The sequence below is a fragment of the Somniosus microcephalus genome, chromosome 16 (genome assembly GCF_052327205.1).
Source record: "Somniosus microcephalus isolate GS21.2 chromosome 16, FLI_Smic_1.0, whole genome shotgun sequence".
Taxonomy (NCBI): domain Eukaryota; kingdom Metazoa; phylum Chordata; class Chondrichthyes; order Squaliformes; family Somniosidae; genus Somniosus; species Somniosus microcephalus.
In genome coordinates this window covers 71,165,041-71,192,915 of record NC_141002.1, presented here as the reverse complement: position 1 = coordinate 71,192,915, position 27,875 = coordinate 71,165,041, and the positions used below count along the sequence as shown (strand labels likewise).

Sequence of the window (27,875 nt, the reverse complement as noted above, 5' to 3'; positions counted from 1 at the left end):
GAAGATATGGAGAGAGAGAAGATATGGAGAGAGAGAAGATATGGAGAGAGAAGATATGGAGAGAGAGAAGATATGGAGAGAGAGAAGATATGGAGAGAGAGAGAGAAGATATGGAGAGAGAGAAGATATGGAGAGAGAGAGAAGATATGGAGAGAGAGAAGATATGGAGAGAGAAGATATGGAGAGAGAAGATATGGAGAGAGAAGATATGGAGAGAGAAGATATGGAGAGAGAAGATATGGAGAGAGAGAAGAGATATGGAGAGAGAGAAGATATGGAGAGAGAGAAGATATGGAGAGAGAGAAGATATGGAGAGAGAAGATATGGAGAGAGAGAAGATATGGAGAGAGAGAAGATATGGAGAGAGAGAAGATATGGAGAGAGAGAAGATATGGAGAGAGAGAGAGAAGATATGGAGAGAGAGAAGATATGGAGAGAGAGAGAGAGAAGATATGGAGAGAGAGAGAGAGAGAAGATATGGAGAGAGAGAGAGAGAAGATATGGAGAGAGAGAGAAGATATGGAGAGAGAGAGAAGATATGGAGAGAGAGAGAGAAGATATGGAGAGAGAGAGAAGATATGGAGAGAGAGAAGATATGGAGAGAGAGAGAGAGAGAAGATATGGAGAGAGAGAGAAGATATGGAGAGAGAAGATATGGAGAGAGAAGATATGGAGAGAGAGAAGATATGGAGAGAGAGAAGATATGGAGAGAGAAGATATGGAGAGAGAGAAGATATGGAGAGAGAGAAGATATGGAGAGAGAGAAGATATGGAGAGAGAGAGAGAAGATATGGAGAGAGAGAAGATATGGAGAGAGAGAAGATATGGAGAGAGAGAAGATATGGAGAGAGAAGATATGGAGAGAGAAGATATGGAGAGAGAGAAGATATGGAGAGAGAAGATATGGAGAGAGAAGATATGGAGAGAGAGAAGAGATATGGAGAGAGAGAAGATATGGAGAGAGAGAAGATATGGAGAGAGAGAAGATATGGAGAGAGAAGATATGGAGAGAGAGAGGACATGGAGAGAGAGAAGATATGGAGAGAGAGAAGATATGGAGAGAGAGAGAGAAGATATGGAGAGAGAGAAGATATGGAGAGAGCGAGAGAGAGAGAGACGATATGGAGAGAGAGAGAGAGAAGATATGGAGAGAGAGACGATATGGAGAGGGAGAGAGAGAGAAGTTATGGAGAGGGAGAGAGAGAGTGAGAAGATATGGAGAGGAAGAGAGAGAAGATATGGAGAGAGAGAGAAGATATGGAGAGAGGGAGAGAGTGAAGATATGGAGAGAGGGAGAGAGAGAAGATATGGAGAGGGAGAGAGAGTGAGAAGATATGGAGAGAGCGAGAGAAGATATGGAGAGAGAGAGAAGTTATGGAGAGAGAGAGAGAAGAGATGGAGAGAGAGAGAAGATATGGAGAGAGATGGAGAGAGAGAGAAGATAGGGCGACAGATGGAGAGAGAGAAGATAGGGAGACAGATAGAGAGAGAGAAGATATGGAGACAGAGAGATAAAGAGAGGATCTGGCGAGACTGAGCAGCCTGGCGGGGTTGTGCGTGCGGGTGACGTCAGGTAACTCCTCGCACTGCGGCCGGTGGCGGCGTTGACGACAGAAGCAGAACCCGAACCCGAGCCGGCCGCCGCGCACAGTACATCCGACCGACGGACGAGCAGCTGGATCCCTTTGGTCTGCCTCCGATCGGTGAGTCGTTCGCACGCCAATTACAGAGGGTGCCGAAGTCTGGACCGAAAACCCAGTTTCACATAGCAGCGAATGGCGGGGCCGGGGGGCGGCGAGGCGAGGCAGCGTCTGGCGCGGTTTGCGGAAGAAGCGGCGCTTGCTGCCTGTAAGATGGCGGAGCGGCGACTGTGTGTGGGAAACGGAGGTTGAAAGTGGCCGAGTGCCGCCCCGGCCCCGTGTCCCACAGGGGAGCCGCGGTCGAGGGGCAGCCGATGCCGGTTGTTCAGACACCCTGCCTCTCTTCCCCCGCGGTTTGCTCCAGCTGGCTGGGGCTGACCCGGGCGGGGCCGGGGCTCCTTTATTAAACGCGGGGCCGGGGGGCGTGAGGAAGGGCGGCTGGGACCCGTTCCTCTCCCTCCGCTGGGCCCTGGTGATGGCAGCGCCGACGGGTTTGAAGTTAGGGAGCGGAAATGGAAACTTGTACTTTCTATTCGTGAGATGTCTCGGCCGCTCCGGAGAAACCGGGTCATTAAAAAAAAAATGTTGCTGTTTTCCTTCTGTCTGTCTGTTTTTCAGGATACTTTATATATTCGACTGTAATTTATATTGGTGCCGTTGACAAGCTGATGTGAGGCGAGAGCCCCGCCTTAGTGTATCCCCCGAGGTCGCTACCCAGCCAGGGCGGATGCTGCACTCGGCTGTTGCTTGTTCGCACGCTTTGTACCGTTTAAACGCACAACACACACACACACACACACACACACTAACCCGCAGATTCACCCGGATCCCAGCTTGGATGCTAAAATATTAGCTTACCAGGACGATTTTTAACTCTTTAATCTACTCTTACTTCCTAATCGCTTGGCCTCGCAATATGGCTTTTCTGCCACAAGTTTGAATTTCTCCCAAAATGAGAAGTACTGTACTGAAAGCCTTTTAGTGTGCTGTGGTTTTTGTTGTTGTATGTGTACAGTGTGCTTCATGTTGCTAAAGGGATGTTGTTTTGCCTTGTTTCAAACGCCTACTCAAATGTATTGAGTCTGGGAAAGGCCTGTGAAACACTGCAAGACTGGCCATAGAGTTTTGTCAGAATATCAAGTTAGTATTGCAAAATAAAGCCTTTTTTTTGTCCTATTGGGAAATGTGGAAAAGCCTTGCCAAACTCGCGCATTTCGTTGTCAAAAATGACGTAATTTCGGTAATCCGAGTTTATGAAATATGTCACCCAAGTGATGAAGGCATGACATGTCTTGTATGCTTACTCTGTGAAGAATGTAATAGCAACAGCCGATCTTTAAGGTTTGTTGATGTAGTTTAAACTGACCTATTTTGTTTTACTCTGAACATGTTGAAATCGGCTGAGCTCCATTGAACAAAATTCAGTATTGACTCGAATTGGCTACCTTTATAGAGCAACGATCTGGCAATTTTATCCTGGAGATGGGTTATGATGGGTAGATAGTTTCAGATCTGTGGTAGATTCTGACTTGGAAAAACTAATGGTTTGAAAATGTTACAATAGTATAAAAACTAATGGCTCATTGCTGGGTACTTACAGAAGATATTTTTAAGATTATAGTTAAATAGAACAACAAAAAGCAAGGTGTACTTGTACAAATTTGTTTTTAAGTTTTCCTCATTTTTTAAATGGGCTGTAAGAGGCTGCCAAAGATTACTCTTGGGCTTCAAGATGTCAGATTTAGAATGAATGTAGCAAATGCATTGGCGCGTTTGCATCAAGATGGTGAGATGTTCTGAATAGTAACATATAAAATCATAGTTGAGTTACTGGCTTTTTTTAGTATAATATGCTCAAATAATTATGTGTAAAAGTTGGAGAATTGCTCATGCCATCTGCCATTGGAGTAAAGTTATACACTTGGCACCCCTGTAACTGGATTATCAAGTTTGGGGTTAAGATATTTTCAGATCAGTAATTTTGATTTTTGGTCATGGTGTTGCAGTGGGTGAGAGCAGTATAATTTCACCTCTAGGTCCTTGGTTTTAATGCATCTCAAATTAATATAGTGGGTAGAAATCTCTTTGGCTTGGGGATCCTATCTTAACTAAATTAGTTCGGACACTTTTAGCTCATTTCCTATGGGGTATTAGCTCACCGCACACAACTGCCTCTAATTTAGGTCTAAATCGGCCTCACTTGAGAGAAACCAAAATAACAGCTGGTGTAGAAAATAATGTGATTTTGTGCAATAGGGTGTGCTTTGTAAAGTTGCAATAAAAGCACATTGTTTGGTATATTAATGAAGTTTTACCTTCTGATCCAACACTTTTGATAAAACTGAATGCCAAAAGTGGAAGTGTTTTCCATATAGCATGAATATCATTGTGTTTTTTTAGCTGAGCCAAAGTGGTTTATAACACATTTAAAGCCATGAAATTAGATAGAATCATAGAATGGTTACAGCACAGAAGGAGGCCATTCGGCTCTTCGAGCCTGTGCCGGCTTGCTGCAAAAGCACTTCAGCTAGTCCCACTCCCCCACCCTTTCCCCTTAGCACTGCAAATTGTTTTCCTTCCGGTACTTATCCAATTCCCTTTTGAAAGTCACGATTGAGTCTGCCTCCAGCGCCCTTTCAGGCAGTGCATTCCAAATAGTAACCATTCACTGCATAAAGTTTTTCCTCATATCGCCTTTGGTTCTTCTGCCAATCACCTTAAATCTGTGACCTCCTGGTTCTTGACCCTTCTGCCAATGGGAACAGTCTCTATCTACTCTGTCTAGACCCCTCATGATTTTGAACACCTGTATCAAATCATCTCTCAACCTTCTCTGCTCTAAGGAGAACAACCCCAGCTTCTTCAGTCTATCCACATAACTGAAGTCCCTCATCCCTGGAACCATTCTTGTAAATCTTTTCTGCACCCTCTAAGGCCTTCACATCCTTCCTAAAGTGCGGTTTTCAGAATTGGACACAATACTCCAGTTGAGGCTGAACCAGTGTTTTATAAAGGTTCATCATAACTTCCTTGCTTTTGTACTCTATGCCGCTATTATGAAGCCCAGGATACCGTATGCTTTTTTTAACCGCTTTCTCAACCTGCCCTGCCACCGTCGGTGTTTTGTCCACATATACCCCAGGTCTCTCTGTTCTTGCATCCCTTTAGAATTGTACCTTTAGTTTATATTGCCTCGCCTCGTTCTTCCGACCAAAATGTATTACTTCGCACTTTTCTGCATTAAATTTCATCTGCCACGTGTCCGCCCATTCCCCCAGCCTGTCCATGTCCTCTTGAAGTCTATCATTATCCTCCTCACTGTTCACTATACTTCCAAGTTTTGTGCCATCTGCAAATTTTGAAATTGTGCCCTGTACACCTAAGTCCAAGTCATTAACATATATCAAGAAAAGAAGCGGTCCTAGTACCGACCCCTGGGGAACACCACTGTGTACCTTCCTCCTGTCTGAAAAACAACCGTTCTGTTTCCTGTCACTTGGCCAATTTCATATCCATGCTGCCACTGCCCCTTTTATTCCATGGGCTTCAACTTTGCTGGCAAGCCAATTATGTGCCACTTTATCAAATGTCTTTTGGAAGTCCATGTACACCACGTCAACCGCATTGCCCTCATCAACCCTCTTTGTGTTACTTCATCAAAAAATTAAATCAAGTTAAACACTATTTGCCTTTAACAAATCTGTGCTGACTTTCCTTAATTAATCCACACTTGTCCAAGTGACAATTTTGTCTTGGATTATCATGTCTAAAAGATTCCCCACTACCAAGGTTAAACTGACTGGTCTGTAGTTGCTGGGTTTATTCTTGCAGCCTTTTTTTGAACAAGGGTGTAACATTTGCAATTCTCCAGTTCTCTGGCACCACCCCGTATTGAAGGAGGATTGGAAGATTATGGCCAGTACCCCTGCAATTTCCACCCATCCCTCCCTCAGCATCGTAGGATGCATCCCATCTGGTTCTGGTGACTTATCTACTTCAAGTACAGCCAGCCTTTCTAGTGCCTCCTCTATCTTTTATCCCATCCAGAATGTCAACTACCTCCTCTTTCATGCAATTAGATCACAGCATATATAATGTACTTATGGGGTGGGAGGTCCTTGTTTGATTTGTGGGCCACTGTACAAAATGCATGATTTGTTTGAGCCCCAATTCTAGAACACTAGAATCCTTTTTCTGACCATTTTGCACGTTGTGCATTATGACTAAGGCCCTGTTAATATTTACCCCAATGATAGTTACACATTGCTATTCTCCCTCAACAAATCTGATCATTAAAGGTGATAATCAGGAATGTTGTACATCCCTCGGCAACTGACTCACTTGCAACAGCCTCAGACCAATTTATTTGCCAACTGGGCTTCAACTACAACAACCACAACTTGTATTTATATAGCGTCTTTAACGTAGTAGAACGCCCAAGTAACTTCATAGGAGCGTTATCAAACAACATTTGACAATGAGCCACATAAGGAGATATTGGGGCAGATTGGTCAAAGGTAGGTTTTAAGGAGCATCTTCAAGGGGGAAGTAGAGGTTTAGTGAAGGAATTCCACAGCTTGGGGCTTAGCAGCTGAAGGCACGGCCACCAATGATGGCGTGATTAAAATTGGGGATGCTTTGGAGGAGCGCAAATGTCTTGGGAGGGGAGGAGATTACAGAGATAGGGAGGGGCGAGGTCATGGAGGGATTTGAAAACCTGGATGATAATTTTAAATTGGAGGCATTGCTTAACCGGGAGCCAATGTAGGTCAGCGAGCACAAGGGTGATGGGTGAATGGGACTTAGTGCGAGTTAGGACACGGCAGCAGCGTTTTGGATGTCCTTAAGTTTACGGAGGGTAGAATGTGGGAGGCTGGCCAGGAGTGCATTGGAATAGTCAAGTCTAGAGATAAGAAAGGCATAGATAAGGGTTTCAGCAGCAGATGAGCTGAGGTAGGGCGGAGTCGGGTGATGATAGAGGTGGAAATAGGCGGTTTTAGTGATGGCACGGGTATGTTGTCAGAAGCTCATCTCGGGGTCAAATACGACACCAAGGTTGCGAACAGTGCGGTTCAGCCTCGGACAGTTGCCAGGGAGAAGGATGGAGTGGGTGGTTAGGGAGTGGAGTTTGTGATGGAGACCGAAGAAAATGGCTTCGGTCCTCCCAATATTTAGTTGGAGGAAATTTCTGCTCACCCAGTACTGGGTGCCGGACAAGCAGTCTACCAATTTAGAGACAGTGGAGGGACCGAGAGAGGTGGTAGTGAGGTATAGCTGGATGTCGTCAGTGTACATGTGGAAATTGGCACTGTGTTTTCGGTGATGTCGCCGAGGGGCAGCATTTGGATGAGAAATAGGAGGGCTCCAAGGATATGTCCTTGGGGAACACGAGAGGTAACGGTGCGGGAGTATCGGAGGATGCTCTGATGGAGGTACTTCTCTGGGAATGAAGATCCAGGAGATTTGCAGAATCTGTTGTGGGGCAGACAAAAAGATGGCAAAGTTGGAGGTCACCATAAGATCCCGACGTGGCGGAGAAATGTACTTCGGCCCAGGAACCAGTAGGCCAGTCACAGGCTCAGCAGCTAACAGCAGAGCTGGGGGAAAGGCTGTAAGCTGATCAGTTATTTCAAAATTTAAGCAATTGAGCAGATCAGAGACACAGCAGCTGAGTCTTGCAGTGTAGTTCAATGCAGAAGTGTAGTCTTGATGTCCAGAGAAGTCCAGAAATTTGGAAGCCAAATTTCAGAAAAGATCCCAAGCTCACTGAGGAAAGCATGGTCGGGGGATGGGCAATGGCGGTTTAAACTACTATGGCCTGGGAGAGTTGGGCAAAGGAGGGGAAGATATAATGTGGTGGGATGGGAGGTTTGTAATCTGCCACTTTATTTTGTTCCCATTTACCTTTTTAGGTAAAAACCGAGACGTGTTTGTTCATAGTAATCTTTCAAATAGTCATGGTACTACTTCACTTTAAATTGTATACATTTAGGGATGTGATTCACAACAGCTACTTGCATTTTTATAGCGCATTTAATGTAGCAAAATGTCCCAAGATGCTTAACAAGAGTGGTAGCAATAAAACCACTTTTGATATCTGGACAGATGACCAAAAACTTAGTCAAAGAGAGAGGTTTTAAGGAGTATCTTGAAGGAGGAGAGAGAAGTGGAGAGGTTTAAAGGGGGAATTCCAGAGCTTGGGGCCAAGGCAGCTGAAAGCACGGCCGCCAGTGATGGAGCGATTAAAATCGGGGATACACAAAAGACCAGAATTGGAGGAGTGCAGAAATCTTGAAGGCTTGTGGAGATCTCAAAGGCTTGTAGGGCTGGAGAAGGTTAGAGATGGGGAGGGGCAAGGCCAGGGAGGGATTTGAAAACAAGGATGAGGATTTTAAAATTGAGGTGTTGTCAGACAGGGAGCCAGTGTAGGTCAGCAAGCACAGGGGTGATGGGTGAACGGGACTTAAAACAAGTTAAGACACGGGCAGCAGAGTTTTGGATGAGCACAAGTTTATGTATAGTGGAAGATGGGAGGACGGCCAAGAGAGCATTGGAATAGTCATGTCTAGAGGTAACAATGGCCTGGATGAGTGTTTCCGCAGCAGTTGAGCTGAGGCAGGGTCGGAGTTGGAAGTAGGCAGTCTTGGTGATGGAGCAGATAATGTGGTCGGGAGCAGATAATGTGGTCGGAAGCACATCTCGGGGTCGAACCTTTAGGTAAAAGTAGCATAGTGGTTATGTTACTGGACTAGTAATCCAGAGGCCTGGACTAATGATCCGGAGACGTGAGTTCAAATCCCACCATGGCAGCTGGGGAATTTAAATTAAACTCAGTTAATTAAATAAATCTGGAAGAAAAAGCTAGTATCAGTAATGGTGACCATGAAACTATCGAATTGCTGTAAAAACCCATCTGGTTTACTAATGTCCTTTTTAGGGAAGGAAATCTGCTGTCCTTTCCTGGTCTAGCCTATGTGACTCCAGACCCACAACAATGTGGTTGACTCTTAACTGCCCTCTGAAATGGCCTAGCAAGCCACTCGGTTGTAAAAAAAAAACGTTACGAAAAACAGTAAGAATAAAACTGGAAGGACCACCCGACATTGACCTCGGCACCGGCTACGGACACTACAACGGCACACCCAGCCCAGTCGACCCTGCAAAGTCCTCCTCGCCAACATCTGGGGACTTGTGCCAAAATTGGGAGAGCTGGTCGGCATGCAGCAAGACCTGGACGACATTCAGGCTTGGGCTGATAAGTGGCAGGTAACATTTGCGCTACACACGTGCCAGGCAATGACCACCTCCAATAAGCGAGCATCTAACCACCGCCCCTTGACATTCAACGGCAATACCATCGCTGAATCCCCCACCATCAATATCCTGGGGGGGTCACCATTGACCAGAAACTTAACTGGACCAGCCACATAAATACTGTGGCTACAAGAGCAGGTCAGAGGCTGGGTATTCTGCGGTGCGTGTCTCACCTCCTGACTCCCCAAAGCCTTTCCACATCTGCAAGGCACAAGTAAGGAGTATGATCTAATACTCTCCACTTGTCTGGATGAGTGCAGCTCCAACAACACTCAAGAAGCTCGACACCATCCAAGACAAAGCAGCCCACTTGATTGGCACCCCATCCACCGCCTTAAACATTCACTCCCTCCACCACCGGCGTACCATGGCTGCAGTATGTACCATTTACAAGATGCACTGCAGCAACTCACCAAGGCTTCTTCCGCAGCACCTCCCAAACCTGCAACCTCTACCACCTCGAAGGACAAGGGCAGCAGGCGCATGGGAACATCACCACTTCCAAGTTCCCCTCCAAGTCACACACCATCCTGACTTGGAAGTATATCGCCGTTCCTTCATCGTCGCTGGGTCAAAATCCTGGCACTGGCTCTCTAACAGCACTGTGGGAGTACGTACCTTCACCACACAGACTGCAGCGGTTCAAGTCGGTGGCTCACCGTCACCTTCTCAAGGGCAACTAGGGATGGGCAATAAATGCTGGCCTTGCCAGCGACGCCCACATCCCATGAACGAATAATTTAAAAAAAAACACACCAAGATTGTGAATGGTCTGGTTCAGCTTCAGACAGTTGTCAGGGAAGGAAACAGTGACCAGGGAATGGAGTTTGTGGTGGGGACCAAAGACAATGGCTTCAGCCTTCCCAATATTTAGTTGGAGGAAATTTCTGCTCATCCAATATTGGATGTCTGACCAGCAGTGTGACAAATTAGAGACAGTGGAGTGGTCCAGAGAGGTGGTACTGAGAGAGTGTCGTTGGTGTACATGTGGAACTTGATATGTTTTTGGATGATCTCGCCGAGAGATAGCATGTAGATGAGAAATAGAAAGGGACTACGGATAGATCCTTGGGGGACTCCAGAGGTAACGGTGCGGGGGTGAGATGAGAAGCCGTTTCAGGTGATTCTCTGGCTGCGATTTATAACCGCCACATGTTCAAGTAGAATATATTCACATTAAATGCGCCAGAATCAATTAGTTAGAAAACTCTTAGTGATCCTCATAACTTTCATATTAGTATGAAAACTCCCTATTTCTCTTGCCCCCACCCCCAGAAAAAATAGCTGCTTTCATCTGTCTGTAATGTACAAATGGGCATGGAGTTTTTGCTAGGGGTGCAATCGGCAGAATGCGCTCGATACTGCGCCAGTTCTGCTGAGGTGCAGTTATGCTCAAGTTTCCATGCAATCTCATTAGCATAAGCCCGAACACACACACACACACACACACACACACACACACACACACACACACACTTCCATGAATCAATGAATCAGTGCAATCAAGCAGCATAATCGATTAGTTGATTTGTGACTGGAACAGGGCATTCTCCAGCATCACGGAGGAATGGGATTGCCAGGAAATGAGCCATCATCAACTGGCTGATTTAATAGTCTTGCTTTTTAATTGGTTTCAGTTGACTGCTTTGATCTGCCTTTGGTGCACAAGACCAGTGACCAGCAGTCAATTAAAGCCACAGGTGTGTCTTGCTCTGCTGTAATTGACTGAATTTAGACTAATTTAAACAGAATTTGAAGTAATTACAGCAGCAGCAGGAGTAACACAATAGGGTCGGGCTTCAATTGACTGGTCACTACAGGTACAGGTAGTGAACGCTGGTGCGCGTGCGCCCAAGAATCTGGCGAGAATCCAGGCGCAATGTGATGTACACCCCCAAATAGGCGGGATTGGTGGATACTCGCCATGGTGACCTGGGGGCATGGCTAGTTTTGTGGGCGGGGACTGCTTCAGGCGAATGGTCTTTTGAACCAGCATAAAAGACCATGGATACTTGGTGTAAAGTAGTTATGGGTGCAGAGTTTAGAATTGTCATTTTTTTTTTAAATGCTATTTAATTTGATTCCACCCTGATTACACAGAAGTGGCAATTCCAGGCCATGACATCTTGGCTTGAGATCCACAGTCTGCCTTTGATTCATATGTTCTATGTGTAAATGGAGTGGAATGTTTCTGTAGTGCACTGCTTTGGTGAGTTGGCACTCTACTGTTGAAACCTTTAGAAATATATTTGCTAATTTAGGGCTCCATACATGAGCATGGAGTTAGCTTCCTTATATACACTGCTGACTATCCATTCCACTGCTTTTGTTACCCTATCCAACTTCCTGTGTGATGATGTGACCTGGATGATTCAAAATTTCTGGGTTAAATGTTGACCGAACAAAAGTCCTCTTTTTAGTTCCCACTAACAACTCTGTGCTTGTAGTATGGACTCTCAGCGATCTTCTTGGCTGCCACTTTAAGCTTAGCCTGGAAGTACGAAGCTTTGGCATTCTGCTCAACATTGTGCTTTTCCTGCACCTGATCAGGTAGCGAGATGACTTTCCTCCACTTTGAAATGTTGCCTGCCCTTCGCCCTACACTTCTCGCTCTCACATTTTGAGACTCCAGCTTTTGGCTTTACTGGTTTGAGGCCTGATTTTCTCAAGTGCTCCTTGCTGGCCTACCATTTATCTAGAACTCCATAGCCTCTGTCTCCTCCTGCCCAAAATCCTGTCCTATATCCTGGTCTCCTCTGCTGTCCTTGTCAAGCTCCACTGACTCCCCATGCCTAATGGCTTGATAACGTCCGCATTCCTGTGCTCAGTGGCCTGGCACCACTATTTCTGTGATTTTTATTTCGGCTGTATATCCCTCTATATTCACTCTCTGCTCCTCCATTATCAGATTACTTGATATTCATATGCTCCACTGTTGGTCCCTGTTTTTCCAGACATTTATCTTTTGGGATGGAGCTGCCTCATCATTTCCCTATCTGCTTGCAAAGCCTTCCTTAAAACAGTTCTTTGATTTTTGGCTGCCAATTGCTGTCTTTTGCTTTTTTATCTTCTCACTACTCTTTAGGAATGTCTCCGAGCGCATCACAAATGTGAGGAGTATTGCACAAATATATATATTGTTGATCCTATACTTAGCACTGTCAAATTGAGTGCTATCTCTTATGAAATATTAACTTTAACATCTGGTATGACTTGTTATGCACTTGTGATCTGTGGATTGGAGCATAATTTTATATTGTTGAAGATTCAAGTTGCAGTGATTTAATATTGATGTGGCCAGAAAGCCAAGTTCTTGCTGGTGGAAAATGGGAACTCCAGTATGAGAAGAATGGTTGTAGCAGAGGGCTGGTGATTTATTTTCTAAATTTTCAACATGGTGCTTATGCCTTGGGTTTATGTAGCATATTTAACATCTTTGCTTCTAAATCACCTAATTTTCTGCTGAAACCCTTATCCATGCCTTTGTCAGCTCCAGATTCAACTATTCCAGTGCTCTCTTGGATGACTTCCCACCCCCCATGCTGCTGCCTATATCATGGCCTCATTGATCTACATTGACTCATGTCTGCACAACACAAATTTAAAATTCTCCATCTTTCTGTTTAAGTCCCTTCATGGCCTTGGTCCTTCCTATTTCTGTAACCCAGCCCTACGCTCTCTTTCCCCCCCCCCCCCCCCCCACCCCGCAACCACTTTCCGTTCCTCTGACTCTGGCTAGATGTGTATCCTCTTCTCCACCTTTGGTGACTGTGCGTTAGCTGCCTTGGCCCCACACTCTAGAATTCCCTCCCAAAACCCCTCAGTCTCTCCACTTCACCTTTTTTAAGACCATCCTTGAAACCCATCTCTGACCATTTTTTTGCACACCTATCCCAATATCTCCACCTTTAGCTTGGCATCCATTTTTTGATTGCACCTCTATGAAGCACTTTAGGATATTTAAAGGCACTACATAAATGCAAGTTTCTACTGTTGTAGAAAAATGACCAGGGCATTTTAGAGGTGTAGGGGGAAAAAATTGGATAGCAAGTTAAAGAAGGAGCTCTCTGGAGATGCTGAGGAATCTTAAGGTGGCAGCCAAGAAGTTCGATGAGAGTCCAGACCACAGGCAGAGTGGTTAGCGGGAGCTAAAGAGGGTGACTTTAGTTCAACCAACATTTAACCCAAAAGTTATGAATCATCCAGGTCTTAATATCACACAGGAAGTTGGATAGGGTAACAAAAGCAGTGGAATTGATAGTCAGCAGTGTACATAGGGAAGCTAACTCCATGCTCATGTATGGAGCCCTAAATTATCAAATGGTGGTGTCTAGGTAGCCGAAAGCATGACTGCCAATGATGGAGAGGGGTGGGGGGTTGATGCACAAAAGGCTGGATTCGGAGGAACGGAGAGTATGAGAGGTGGTTGTAGTGTTGGAGAAAGTTAGAGATAGTGAGGGGTGAGAGGTTTAAACACAAGGATGAAAATGTTAAATTTGAGACATTGTGGAGATGGGAGGGGGAGGACCAGGAGACTATGTTGGTTAGTGAGGACAGGGGCTGATGGGTGAATGGGTCTTGATGCAGGATAAGATAGGAGCAAGGATATTCACAAGATTCTTGTAGCCTTGGAGAAAACAGTGAAAGTTGGACATGCCATTTCCGTGGGAATATGCATTATGAAAACATTTTGAGGAATTTTAATTGAATTCCCTCTGGTACTTTTTAAAATGCTACTTCTATACTTTTGCTACCGGTGCAGACTGGCATCTGCACAAGCGTGATCACCAATGAGAGGTGGTCTTTCTTCATAACTGCCGCTAGACCAAAGCCCACATTTTACCTTTGATTTGTAATATACCTACCTTTGATTTGTAATATACCTTTCAATTCTTAATTGATTGTTAAGAGGTTAACTCTTTGCAGTTGGAAGAAACCAACCTGAGTGGCACACTTCAAAGCAGCCCCCTGTGCAAGTGTTATTTTGGGTACAGTAACTGATTTGCAATTGTAGACAAAAGCCGAACAGTGCAAGAGGAGGTAAGCCGACGTACAGAGCTAAAATCATGTAATGGCCCAGAATTTATTGTAGCCAGTGAACGAACAATGCCTGCTGTTGGTTAGACTTGCCCATACCAGTTTAATTTCCATAAGACTTTACCGTGGGAGGGCGAAATAGTGCGGCGCCCTCTACAGGGCATCTGGAATCTGTGTGAACAGAGCAAGCCACTGTATATCCTTAGCCAATCAGATTAAAGTATTGTGAAATGTGCAGCGCACATTCTGAACCAGGAAGTGTAAGTTAGAATAGTGAATTCAATGTCAAATTAGGTGTAGAAAGCAAAATAAAGAGAGAAAGAAAGATTGGAGAGAGAGGAAAAAAAGACAAAAGTAAAGAATCATTTACCATTTTTTTTTTAAATTAAAAAAAATTCCAACAATTAAAAGATGAACAAATGAGACACCACACTTGTAATAGTTAATTTTCAGTGCCAGAGAGGTAGTTTGACAGTAATTAAGACTTATCATTAAAAAGGGTACTTTGATTGAAATGGACAACCCTAACTTTCTCTGAGTTTAGTTGGTGTCGACCATGTAAGTACATGAACTTCACGCCGTTCAACGTATTTGAATGGTGAGTTAGATACTATCTTCCTGAAGCAAACGGTGGAGCTGCTCATCTCGGACAGCAACTTAGGGTTTTCGCATTTAACCACGTATCTGTCCTCGCCTGAAGTTACTGTGCGATTTGCGCATAAATAACATTGATTTGCGTTCGCTTCATTGTTATTTTGACAGTAAATTCAAGCCCAATATCTGAAGCACTAAGTTAATGACATCTCTGCTGCTACCCAGCTCTGTCAGCAATTTTATGCTGTATTCTTTCCAGTATATTTCAGATATTTTAAACTTTAGTATTAAAGATAACTTCAGTGAATAAGTATAGAAGGATGTTTGTAACATGAAATGATCATTTCCTGGTTTTGAACAGACAAAATAAGATTTTTCACCTGGATTTAATCTCTTAAAATGGAAAAACTCTCGGTGAAATAAAATCAATCAAAACTTAAATCCACCCTTGTACCAAATCTGCTGCTGTTGTCAATGACAGTTAAGCTGGATCGTTTTAGCCTCTTAAGTAGGCCACCTTCACTGTACCATGGAGAGCTGGTGTACATATGCTCCTTTTTACCAATGTACCCCTATAAAGAGAACGGAGAGGAAGAAGGTTAGATATAAGAACATAATAAATAGGAGCAGGAGTAGGCCATTCAACCTCTCAAGCCCGCTCCGCCATTCAGTAAGATCATGGCTGATCTTTTACCTCAACTCCACTTTCCTGCACTATTTCCCCCCCCCCCCCCCCCCCCCCCCCAAATCCCTTGATTCGCTTAATATCCCAAAATCTATCGATCTCTGTCTTGAATATACTCAACGACTGAGCCTCCACAGCCCTCTGGGGTAGAGAATTCCAGAGATTCACCACCCTTTGAGTGAAGAAATTTCTTCTCATCTCAGTCCTAAATCACAGAATCACAGAAACCCCACAGTGCAGATAGAGGCCATTTCGGCCCATCGAGCCTGCACCGACACATATCCCACCCGATCCCTGTAACCCCTGCACCAACACATATCCCACCCTATCCCCGTAACCCCACGTATTTAATCCCCCTAACACTAAGGGTCAATTTATCATAGCCAATCAACCTAACCTGCACATCTTTGGCTGACCCCTTTTATTCTGAGACTGTGACCCCTGGTTCTAGACTCCCCAGCCAGGGGAAACATCCTCCCTGCATCTACCCTGTCAAGCCCTGTAAGAATTTTGTATGTTTCAATGAGATCACCTTTCATTCTTCTAAAAGCTAGAGAATATAGGCCTAGTCTGATGGGCCGAAATGGCCTCTATCTGCTCTGTGGGGTTTCTGTGATTTCTGTGATTTCTACTCAATCTCTCCTCATAGGACAATCTCTCCATCCCAGGAATCAGTCTGGTGAACCTTCATTGCACTCCCTCTATGGCAAGTATATCCTTACTTAAGTAAGGAGACCAAAACTGTACACAATGCTCCAGGTCTCACCAGGGCCCTATATAATTGCAGTAAGATGCCTTTACTCTTATACTCAAATCCTCTTGTAATAAAGGTCAACATACCATTTGCTTTCCCAATTGCTTGCTGTACCTGCATGTTAACTTTCAGTGATTTGTGTACAAGGACACCCAGGTCCCTCTGAACACCAACATTTCCCAATCTCTCACCTTTTTTATATAAAAAAAAATACTCTGCTTTTCTATTTTTCCTATCAAAGTGGATAACTTCATATTTCTCCATATTATATTCCATTTGCCATGTTTTTGCCCACTCACTTAGCCTGTCTATATCCCCATGAAGCCTCCTTGCAACCTCCTCACAACTTACATTCACACCCAGCTTTGTATCATCAGCAAACTTGGATATATTACATTTGGTCCCCTCATCCAAATCATTGATGTAGATTGTGAATAGCTGAGGCCCAAGCACTGATCCTTGCGGTACCCCACTAGTTACAGCCTGCCAACCTGAAAATGAGCCATTTATTCCTACTCTGTTCTCTGTCCATTAACCAATCCTCAATCCATGCTAGTATATTACCCCCAATCCCTTGAGCCCTAATTTTGTTTAATAACCTCTTATGTGGCACCTTATCGAATGCTTTCTGAAAATCCAAATACACCACATCCACTGGTTTCCCCCTCCTATTCTGCTAGTTACAACCTCAAAAAAAAAAAAAACTCCTAACCGATTTGTCAAACATGATTTTCCTTTCATAAATCTGTGTTGACTATGCCCAATCCTATTATTATTTTCTAAGTGACCTGTTACCATGTCCTTAATAGATTCTAGCATTTCCTTACTATTGATGTCAGGCTAACTGGTCTGTAGTTCCCCGTTTTCTCTCTTCCCTCCTTCCAATCCGCAGGAACCGTACTAGAATCTATGGAATTTTGGAAGGTGACAACCAATGCATCCACTATCTCTATAGCCACCTCTTTTAAACCCCTAGGATGTAGGCCATCAGGTCATGGGGATTTATTGGCTTTCAGTCCCATTAATTTCTCCAGTACTATTGTTTTACTAATAATTTCTTTCAGTTCTTCATTCTCGCTAGAGCCTTGGTTCTCCACTATTTCCGGTAGGTTTTCTGCGTCTTCCGTGAAGACAAGACACAAAAAGTATTTGTGTAATTTCTCTGCCATTTCCTTATTCCCCATTATAATTTCTCCTGTCTCAGCCTGTAAGGGACCCACTTGAAAAGGAACAACTCACAATCTATAAACAGTTTACAGCACGGTGGCATAGTGGTTAGCACTGTTGCCTCACAGCGCCAGGGACCCGGGTTCAAATCCGGCCTCGGGTGACTGTCTGTGTGGAGTTTGCACATTCTCCCCGTGTTTGCGTGGGTTTCCTCCGGGTGCTCCGGTTTCCTCCCACAGTCCAAAGATGTGCGGGTTAGGTTGATTGGCCATGATAAAAAATTGGCCTTTAGTGTTAGGGGTGATTAAATACGTGGGGTTACGGGGATAGGGCTTGGGTGGGATGGTTGTCGGTGTAGGGACCGGGTGCTAGGGTTTGGATGATCAGCCATGATCTCATTGAATGGCGGAGCAGGCTCGAAGGGCTGAATGGCCTACTCCTGCTCCTATCTTCTATGTTTCTATGTTTCATAGGGGATCTTTCACAAGTAGAACAGTGCAGTCTCTTTTTTGAAGTTCTGTTACTTCAGTAAGTGTCCTGTTTTGTTCAGACTAGTGATTGAGTGATCATCTATAAAGCCCTGCCCTGAAAAGAGCACGTGAGTAATAAAAGAAAACTGGGAATCTTTCCAAACTAAAATCTATATTGAGGAAACATAGAAACATAGAAGATAGGAGCAGGAGTAGGCCATTCGGCCCCTCGAGCCTGCTCCGCCATTCAATGCGATCATCCAAATTCAGTACCCTGTCCCTGCCTTCTCCCCATATCCTGTAATTGAAACAACATTTGCTCAATTTGGATTAATACTGCAGTCAGTCCAGTGCAGCATCCATTTGATCCAGAAGACTTCAAGCAAACGGGCGGAAATGCATGGTAATACTCCATGGTCACCTGGGCATGTACAAACGATCTAAACTTAGCCAAGCAGTGAGGGACCTAGCCCAATAGTCTTTGGCGTCCTAGATTTGTGAACAACTGATTTAGCCAAGCCACCAGGAAGTTTGTCAGCCTACTTGTACATCAGGTGGACTAAGATGAATGTGATTGGTGAAAAGTGAAGCCAGAAGTTAAGGAGTAGCTCCTTCAAAAATTTGAAGCATGGAAGTCATCTCAACTTAGCTAATGCTAATAGAATTACATAGGCTACATAGCACAGAAACAGGGCATTTGGCCCAACCAGTCTGTGCTGGCTTTTATGCTCGATTTAGTCTTCTCCCATTCTATCTACCTCCTCTCAGCCTTCAGCATATCTTTCTATTCCCTTTTCTCTCGTCTCCTTTTGAAAGCACCTAAGCTATTTGCTTCAACCACTTCCTGTGGTAGTGAGCTTCACATTCTAACCATACTCTGTTGTCCATTGCATTCAGGTGAAGGGTTCTTCCTGACAGCAGGTTGCATGAGAGAAGATGGCCTATCTACTTGATGATTACCTCATGAAAATTAGGTGGCAAAGGCAGATCTGTAGCATTCCCAGGTAGCTCTGGCAAATTTTTTAGTGCCATATACTTAACACTTGGGTAATGGTGTGTGCATACTGCTTCCGATGCAAGTCGACCTATCTCTCTGATCATTCCTCTTGATCTTCCAGCTCCCTGAGGTCAAGGGGAGTTGCCATAAGAATACCTGTCCTTGATGTTTAAGTCTGAAATGTGAGATGAAAAAAATTCTCCCAAAATGTTAAAAAAAAACTAGTCAGAATAAACAAGTGCACCAAACCAGGTCCGTTTCTGCAAGTATTGCAAACTGCCACAAACCAACACAAAATGGCGTTAAGGAAGTAATTCTCCAATACAGGTAGACTATCCTTTATCCGAAAACCTCGGGACCAGCCGTGTTTCGGTTTTAGGAAAATTTCGGAAGGTGCGCGAAAACACTTCGGTTTTCAGAGTAATTCGGTTTGCGGGAGTGCGGATAAAGGATGCACTATCCCTTATCCGAAAGGGTGGGGGTCGGTCGGGGGTGGGGGTCGGCAAGGGCGGGGGTCGGGTTCGGCCGGGGGGTCGGGGGTGGTGGTCGGCGGGGGTCGGGGTCGTGCGCACGACTTACGCTGAGCGATTTCAGTTTTCAGAAGTCATGCTTTGCGCCACTTTCGGCTTTCAGAGGTTTTCTGGTTTCGGATGTGCGGATAAAAGCTGGTACACTTACGCTGAGCGATTTCGGTTTTCAGAAGTGCGGAAAAATGCTACACTATCCCTTATCCGGCTAGGCCTGTAAGTCGTGCGCCACTCTGGTCATGTCGTGCGCACGACTTACGCTGACCGAAAAAACCTTCGGTTTTTAGAGGGTTTCGGTTTTCGGAAGTCCGGATAAAGGGTAGTCTACCTGTACTAGAAAGTTTGCAAAAGAATCAGCAGGGAGATGAGGAAATAAAAATAAAAAAAATAATGCAGCAAGTTATGATCTGGCGTGCACTGCGTGAAAGTGTGGTGAAAACAGATCCATTGATAACTTTCAAAAGGGAATTGGATACTTACTTGAATTGGAAATATTTGCAGGGCTATGAGGAAAGAGATGGACTAATCGGATAACTCTTTCAAAGAGCCAGCACAGGCATGATGGGCTGAATGACCACCTCCGATACTGTATTAATCTAATTGGCTTCTCGGGTGCACATTTGAGAGAGGACTACAACAATGGGAATCCTTGGAAAATGGCATTAAAGGAAGCTTTTCCTTAACATTAATCCTGTAACCGCAAACAGATTGGTTTGAGGAAAAACCCAGCTGTGTGTAAATTGGACCCAAGGTCTACTTTACTCGTAGTCTGCGGGATTGGTCTGTCTTATGACATCTTTGTCATTTTGACCAGTTTATTTAGTCTCTTAGTGATTGGGATCCTTTAGCTTTAATTAAGAATACATTGCTTCCACGAGTCTGTAATAAATATCAACTACTTGATGTGCTAAGCTTTTTCTTTTCCCCTTCCTTTCCCAGTTTTGGCTTTAAGTGAATCTGCTGTTCTTGCTATGTAGGCTCTAGAGTCCTTCAACTAAGGAGTTTCCTGAATAAGTATAGAGTCATAGTCGTATGGCGCAGAAGGAGGCCATTCAGCCCATCGAGTCCGTGCCAGCTCTCTGTAGAGCAATCCAGTCAGTCCCATTCCCCCGCTCTATCCCCGTAGCCCTGCAAGTTTATTTCCCTCAAGTGCCTATCCAGTCTCCCCTTGAAAACATTGAGTGCCTCCGCTTCCACCACTTCCACCAGAGAATTCCTCCCCCCTGCATCTCTTGCCCAAAACCTTAAATCTGTGTCCCCTAGTCCTTGTACCATCAACTAGTGGGAACAGCCTTTCCCTGTCTAGCCTATCCAAACCCATCATAATCTTGTGCACCTCTATCAAGTCGCCCCTCAACTTCCTTTGCTCTAATGAAAACAAATCCAGCTTCTCCAACCTGTCCTTGTAGCTAAAATCACCCATCCCCAGAACCATTCTGGTAAATCTCCTCTGCACCCTCTCTCAAGGGCCTTCACCATCTTCCTAAAGTGTGGTGACCAGAACTGGGCACAATACTCAGTTGTGGCCTAACCAGGGCTTTATAAAGGTTCAGCATAACTTATCTACTTTTGTACTCAATACCTCTATTTATGAAGCCCAATATCCCATATGGCTTGCTAACCACTCTCTCAATATGTCCTGCCACCTTCAGGGACCTATGCACATTAACCACCAGGTCCCTCTGTCCCTGCACACTCTTTAAAACTGTGCCATTAAGTGTATATTGCCTCTCCCTGTTCCTTCTGCCAAAATGCATCACCTCGCACTTCTCTGTATTAAATTCCATCTGCCCATTCTGCTAGCCTTTCCATGTCCTGTTGTAGTCGATTGCTATCATTCTCACTGTTTGCCACATCCCCAAGTTTGGTGTCATCGGCAAATTTAGAAATTCTACTCTGTATTCCAATATCCAGGTCATTTTTATATATACAGTAAACTCTTTCTTATCCGGCACCTACAAGACCAGGATGGTGCCGGTTGATAAAATTCTGGATCGGAGGTAGGCTTTTTTTTTAAACACAAAGAAAAAAAAAAACCACTGACTAACTCGGCCACCGCGGGAGACTCGGACTCAGCAAAACGAGTGCTGGATGGATTCGGCAAGATTACCGGTTATCTATTTTGCCTGTTATTAAAGAATTCCGGATGATTAAGTGCCATTTAAACAAGAGTTTACTGTATATCAAAAAAGCAGTGGCCCCAGCACTGACCCTTGGGGAACACCACTGTCTACCATCCTCCAGTCTGAAAAACAGCCATTTACCACAACTTGCTGTTTTCTGTCCTTAAGCCAATTCCTTATCCAAGCTGCCACTGACCCACCTATTCCATGAGCCTCAATTTTGTTAACCAGCCTTCTATGTGGTACTTTGTCAAACGCCTTCCAAAAATCCATGTAGACAACATCCATTGCATTCCCTTCATCAATCCTCTGTTACTTCATCAAAAAATTCAATTAGATTAGTCAAACACGATCTGCCTTTTACAAATCCATGTTGGCTCTCAATTAGTTTAAATCTCTCCGAGTGCCCGTTAATTTTTTCCTTGATTATTGTTTCTCAAACTTTACCCACCACTGTTAAACTGACCGGCCTGTAGTTACTAGGATTGTCCTTGCACCCTTTCTTGAACAATGGTGTCACATTTGCCACTTCCAATCCTCCGGCACCTCCCCCACATCTAGGGAAGATTGGAAAATGATGGCAAGCCCTTCTGCTATCTCCTCCCCCAATTCCCTTAGCAACCTGGGATGCAAGCCATCTGAACCAGGCGACTTGTCCACTCTACCCAGCCTTTCTAGTACATCCTGTCTATCAATTTTCACCCCTTCCATTGCTTCTACCTTTTCGACTTCTACCAATATTTTGTCAGCATTCACCTCCTTAGTAAACACTGATACAAAGTACTCAAGTATGTTGAACATGTAAGTGGGTAAGTACTTAGCACTACAGTTATGGTCCCTATTCATAGGATTACATAGGATATACAGCACAGAAACAGGCCATTCGGCCTAACCAGTCTATGCCGGTATTTATGCTCCACTCGAGCCTCCTCTCGCCTTTCTTCATCTAACCCTATCAGCATAACCCTCTATTCCCTTCTCCCTCATATGCTTATCTAACCGCCCCTTAAATGCATCGATACTATTCACTTCAACCACTCCCTATGGTAGCGAGTTCCACATTCTCACCACTCTCTGGGTAAAGAAGTTTCTTGGTGACTATCTTATATTGATGGCCTCTAGTTTTGCTCTTCCCTACAAGTGGAAACATTCTGTATCTACTCTATCAAAACCTTTCATGATTTTTAAAGACCTCCTATTAGGTCACCCCTCAGCCTTTTTTCAAGAGAAAAGAGACCCTGCCTGATCATTCTTTCCTGATAGGTATACTTTCGCATTTCTGGTATCATCCTTGTAAATCTTCTCTGCACCCTCTCCAGTGCCTCTGTATCCTTTTTATAATATGGCAGCCAGAATTGCACACAGTACTCCAAGTGTGGCCTACCAAGGTTTGATACAATTCTAGAAATAAACCCTAGTGCTTGGTTTGCTTTTTTTATGGCCTTGTTAACCTGTGCTGATACTTTGTGATTTGTGTATTTGTACTCCAAGATCCCTTTGCTCCTCTACCCCATTTAGATTCTTATTTTCCAAATAATATGTGACCTCCCTATTTTTATTACCAAAATGTAATACCTCACATTTATCTGTGCTGAATTTCATTTGCAATTTGTAATTGTAATTTGTTGCAGTCCTCCTCAGTATTGGCTATGCCCCCCCAATTTGGTGTCGTCCGCAAATTTACAAATTGTGTTTTTGATTCCAAAGTCTAAATCATTAATACCCATTGTGAACAAGTGATCCCAGCACTGATCCTTGTGGAACATCACTTCCCACCTTCTGCCACTTTGAATAGCTACCCTTTACCCCGACTCTCTGCTTTCTGTTTTGAAGCCAGCTAGCTATCCATTCTGCTACTTGTCCCATGACTCCGCATTCCCTGACCTTATTCGTTAGTCTATTATGTGGTACTTTATCGAAGGCCTTTTGAAAATCTAGATGAATTACATCTACTGCATTACCCATGTCTACTCTCTCTCTTTCTTCAGAAAGTTCAATGAGGTTGGTCAAGCAAGCCTTTCCCTTTTGAAATCCATGCTGACTATTCATTATATTTTTCGTTTCTAAATGTTCTTCTATTTTCTCCTTTAGTAGGGATTCCATTATTTTTCCTACCACCGATGTTCAGCTGAGTGGTCTATAGTTCCCTGGACATGTTCTATCTCCCTTCTTAAATATAGATATTATGTTGGATATCTGCTAGTCCTCTGGCACTACACCTTTTTCTAACGAATTATTAAATATGCGAAGTAATGCCTCTGCTATTTCTTCCCTAGATTCTTTTAAAATGCGTGGATGTAATCTGTTTTATCCTGAGTTTCATTAGTTTATTTAGTATATCTCCTTGTTTTATTTTAAATGCAGTTAACTCATTACTAATCTCATCACCCAATGTCATCTCCACCTGTTCTATCTCCCTGGTAAATACTGAAGCAATGTAATTATTTAATAGCTCTACCATATCTCTCTCTTGCTGCCTGTGGTATCCTTTCCATCCCTTCGTGGCCCTATTCCCATCCCGACCTTTTTTTATTGAATCATACTTGGAGATTGTGTGAAAGATTTCACCTGCAATTGTTGGAAGTGCTATGGAGATAATTAAGCATGGTTATATTTCTGGAGGCAGCTGTATTAGGAGTGTGGAATTATGCAACACCGACCTTTAGACAGAAAAGAAAATTTGCATGCCCAAAGCTCCTCACAAGATAGATTGGTTTCTGCAGCAAATGCTGAAGGGGCATTGTGGTTGCTTTCTTCCAGGCTAAATTGTAAACGACCTTAACTGCCACATAGGACTGTACTTTAATAATGGATTTTCTCATGTAATTTCCCACACAAAGTTCTGTATCTTAACGTCTGTCCTAACTGTGTTGCTAAGCTAAGGTTAGCCTTCCCTTTAGGTGGTTTTTCATTAGAGAAGTATAGCTGACAGTGAACACACAGCGCTACCTTTCCTCCATTTTTTTCTGTGTAACTGACTTGACATTAAGGGAACTAACAACATTGTATGTTTACAAAAATGTGAATTTTCAAATCTGCTGTCGGGTTGAATTGCCTGTTCACGTGAAGTTAATGCAAAGACCAGGCAGTGCATGGGTCTGCAAAATAGACCAGAGTAGCTCAGTCCACATACTGAGACCGATTCCCAACATTGTGCATAACACAGGAAAGAGGTCGCTCTTCTAAAACAGAAAAAAAGACAATACTAAAAGATCTAATGAAGGGAAAGAAAATGGGGAGAAGTAGTTACCCCAGATTGCTCTTGTACACCCTTAAACAAAGAGCTTGGTATCTTTCCTTGGTGTCTGGAACGTGCTTTGGTTCACCTTTTTCGCCAGGTTGGTGGGGCGGGGAAAGAGGAAGCGATCGGGTTAGAACCAGAGAGAAGTAATATGGCATGAGAAATTCAAATGTACCCCACATGAGTCACTGTGCCCAGGTGGCTGTTAATTTAACTCTTAATTCAATTGAGAGTCCGCATTGATCAAAAGGCATGAAATTGTCTCCACAAAAGTCACCAGCACCGTCGATCAAATCTTCTCTTCGACTCATGGCAGTGACAATCTTGGCATTTGCAAGAAGTCCTCTCCAAATGGATTTTGAACCCAGGTGAAATCCTGCAATTCATTTGTGTCTCTTTATGGAAAATATTCACTGCATTTTGTGTAAAGCTGAGACAAATGCCTCAGAATTACATTAACTTTTAGGACTGACATTTCACAGTCTGTAATAGCAAGACAATCTTGGGGAAAGTTGTCACATTGCTCTGTAGCACATAGCTACTCCATAGCTAAATGTTTTTTTTAGCAAAGCTCTACTTTTTCATGCATAATGAAAATGTTATTTCTTGCCTTCGAAAGGTTAAGTTCATTGAGCATGTCAAATATATTGGCCAAATAGCCCAGTAAAACCTGCAAGTGCTGGTTGGGGAAACAATGAAGTGGTGATTGAGAGTCGATCAAAAACACACGGCCTTCCTACCTGAGTTTGCATATTCTTGCCAGAACTTTATCACGTGACTGCCATCAAACTTCTTCAACTGAACGGACGTGAAATTAATTGAAAAAGTGTCCTTTTGAAAAAATCTTGTGGTTTATCTTTTGAGGACAGGATGTTTTGTCTCCAAGTGGTGTTTTAGTTTGCTTGGCTTCACTATCCTGAGCAAGGACTTCACATTACGGTCGATGAATCCCAAGTCCAATTGGAAGGATTACATTTCCTATATTTCTTTTCACCAACTCTACTTGTTCCGTCCACAGGATCTATATCCTCAAAAAATGCTGCTTTTCTTCACAATTATTGAATGCCAAATAGCCGAGTCATGTCAGTTATATGGTGGGGGTGGGGGGGAGAAACAGCATGTTCGGTACGCTTCAATTTGAAATATCAGTGTAGATATCAATTCAGGCAAGGATTATTTGGACTGGTAGCAAATTATCATTTTGTGAAAAGACACCGCTTACTGCTGAATGTCTGTAGCTGCCACCGGCGCAGCCTAATCGCACTTTCCTGCTTTATTGTGGAAGACCGGCAATGAAAAGTCTGATTTTCTCTAAAAAGTGACTGAACAAATTTAAGTTTAACTTCAAAGAAAAAGTATTCACCAATGTAGTCTCGCGTGAGGACACCTCCGCACAGCTCGAGATGTTTGAATTCCCGATGATTTCTAAAGTGAAGGTTGGACCAATCGGAGCTGCTTTTAGTGCACAGTAACGGATTGCTGTTAACTCTCGTTTTTCAGTATTCATCTTTTATGGTTCTAAATTATTATTATTGGGGTACGGTAGCGTAGTGGTAATGTCACTGGGCTAGTAATCCAGAGGCCTGGACTAACGATCCAGAAACGTAAGTTCAAATCCCACCACGGCAGCTGGGGAATTTAAATTCAGTTAATTAAATAAATCTGGAATATTTACTAGTATTGGTATTGGTAACCATGAAGCTATCGGATTGTCGCAAAAACCCATCTGGTTCACTAATGTCCTTTTTTAGGGAAGGAAATCTGCCATCCTTACCTGGTCTGGCCTATATGTGATTCCAGACCCACAGCAATCTGGTTGACTCTGAACTGCCCTCTGAAATGGCCTAGCAAGCCACTCAGTTGTAACAAACCGCTACAAAAAACAATAAGAATGAAACCGGACAGGCCACCCAGCATCGACCTCTGCACCGGCTACAGACACGGCAACGGCATACCCAGCCCAGTCGACCCTGTAAAGCCCTCCTCGCCAACATCTGGGGACTTGTGCCAAAATTGGGAGAGCTGTCCCACAGACTAGTCAAGCAACAGCCTGACCTAGTCATACTCACAGAATCATACCTTTCAGCCAATGTCCCAGACTCCTCCATCACCATCCCTGGGTATGTCCTGTCCCACCAGCAGGACAGACCCACCAGGGGTGGCGGCACAGTGGTATACAGTCTGGAAGGAGTGGCCCTGGGCGTCCTCAACATTGACTCCTGACCCCATGAAGTCTAATGGCTTCATGGGCAAGGAAACCTCCTGCTGATTACAACCTACCGCCCTCCCCGAGCTGATGAATCAGTACTCCTCCATGTTGAACACCACTTGGAAGAAACACCTGAGTATCAAGGGCACAGAATGTACTCTGGCTGGGGGACTTCAATGTCCATCACCAAGAGTGGCTCGGTAGCACCACTACTGGCCGAGTCCTGAAGGACATAACTGCCAGTCTGGGCCAGCGGCAGGTGGTGAGCGAACCAACACGAGGGAAAAACCTACTTGACCTCGTCCTCACCAATCTACCTGTCGCAGATGCATCTGTCCATGACAGTATTGGTAGCAGTGACCACTGCACAGTCATTGTGGAGGACACCCTCCATCGTGTTGTGTGGTACTGACACAGCGCTAAATGGGATAGATTCAAAACTGGGCATCCATGAGGCGCTGTGGGCCATAGCAGCAGCAAAATTGTATTCCACCACAATCTGTAACCTCATGGCCTGGCATATCCCTCTACCAGTACCATCAAGCCAGGGGACCAACCCTGGTTCAATAAGGAGTGTAGAAGAGCATGCCAGGAGCTGCACCAGGTGTACCTAAAAATGAGGTGCCAACCTGGGGAAGCTGCAACACAGGACTACATGCATGCTAAAAAGCAGAAGCAGCATGCTATAGACAGGGCTAAGCGATCCCACAATCAGCGGATCAGATCAAAGCTCTGCAGTCCAGCCACATCCAGTCGTGAATGGTGGTGAACCATTAAACAACTAACAGGAGGAGGAGGCTCCATGAATAACCCCATCCTCAATGATGATGGAGCCCAGCACATGAGTGCAAAAGACAAGGCTGAAGCGTTTGCGACTATCTTCAGCCAGAAATGCAGAGTGGATTATCCATATCTGCCTACTCCTGAGGTCCCCACCATCACAGAAGCCAGTCTTCAGCCAATTCGATTCACTCCATGTGATATCAAGAAACAGCTGAGCGTACTGGATACATCAAAGGCTATGGGCCCTGACAACATCCTGGCTATTGTGCTGAAGACCTGTGCTCCAGAAGTAGCCGTGCCTCTAGCCAAGCTGTTCCAATACAGCTACAACACT

The 27,875-nt window shown here is 44.2% G+C and overlaps 1 protein-coding gene across 3 annotated transcripts in view; it reads left to right on the top strand.

Moving 5' to 3' along the window:
* The first annotated feature begins 1,547 nt into the window (after positions 1-1,547).
* The window catches only part of LOC147106260 (ras-related protein Rap-1b), an 84,465-nt gene continuing 58,137 nt past the window's right edge, over positions 1,548-27,875 (top strand). For all 3 annotated transcript variants that reach the window (XM_086009224.1, XM_086009223.1, XM_086009222.1), the window contains exon 1: positions 1,548-1,703. The gene's annotated coding sequence lies outside the window, so the exon portion shown is untranslated. The remainder of the gene's footprint in view (positions 1,704-27,875) is intronic.